The following is a 991-nucleotide window of genomic DNA, read 5'->3' as shown; positions in this document are numbered from 1 at the left end:
TCGAGACATGGCTAAGTGTTGCAACAGACAGCCTCCTACCTAAGGCTGCTGAAACACTGAGGCATCAGACACAGGACCAGCTGGATGACAACATAGCTAACCTCATGAGACAAGACCCAAGTCAGAGCTACAGTCACAAAGAATTAGCAAAGATCACCGGCTCCTTAAGCCACACACTCATTGCCACCCTCAAGCTGAGAGACAGGCATGCCGCCCATCTCCAGCAGGAGCTAACACGTACACAACGACACGTCGAGCAGCTAGAACTGGAGGCTCAAGAATGATGGGAAGGGCCTGATGAAGTGGAACAAGGCGCCGAGGAGGAGATCACTAGGCTAAAAGAGACCCTAGCAGCTGCTACCTAAGAAATGGAACGAGGCGAGGCTGACTATGCTGATCTCTTCAGCAAGCTACAATATGCAGAACAGCTCCTGGAAAAGGCAAAGGCCGACTTCAGAGACAAGAACGGCCAAATTAAAGCCCTTGAAACTCACTTGGATGAGTAAAGAAATGAGATCGGTCGCCTAACACAACAGCTGGACTACATCAAAGAGAAGTCCTACAGCATCAGAGAGGAACTCCGACATGCCTACGAGCTGCGCTCTGAGCCTGCAAGGACCTGACGGGCACCAGTCTCACCACTGCCAAGCAGGACCGGGTCACCTGTTCCTGGACTGACGCGTGAGCAAAAGGGGCCTCCTCGGCAGTGCTGAAATGTTCACTGGCTCCCTCTGAAGAACGTTACCTCAGAAGATGATCTGAACTTCAAAACACTCTTCCTGAGAAACCTCCATGCTGGAGTAAGCCACCATATTGGCGTTCTCACATGTCCGCGAACAGCTTGGTGCATAAAGCCTATGGCAAACAAAAGATGGCCTCAGAAAAGGGCGCCAAACCCACAGCAGTTCTTGACTTCAACACTCAAAGTCAGGAGCTGGCTCTAGAGGGCGCCCAACATCAAGACCATGCCAAGCCGCCACACAAAGAGTGG

The 991-nt window shown here is 51.9% G+C and overlaps 1 pseudogene; it reads left to right on the top strand.

Moving 5' to 3' along the window:
* LOC107681557 (uncharacterized) overlaps positions 1-623 on the top strand; it is a 1,265-nt pseudogene extending 642 nt beyond the window's left edge.
* Positions 624-991: the final 368 nt, after the last annotated feature.

This window comes from Sinocyclocheilus anshuiensis, unplaced genomic scaffold (assembly GCF_001515605.1).
Source record: "Sinocyclocheilus anshuiensis isolate Anshui unplaced genomic scaffold, SAMN03320099.WGS_v1.1 scaffold1648, whole genome shotgun sequence".
Taxonomy (NCBI): Eukaryota; Metazoa; Chordata; class Actinopteri; order Cypriniformes; family Cyprinidae; genus Sinocyclocheilus; species Sinocyclocheilus anshuiensis.
This window is presented reverse-complemented; position numbering and strand designations above follow the sequence as displayed.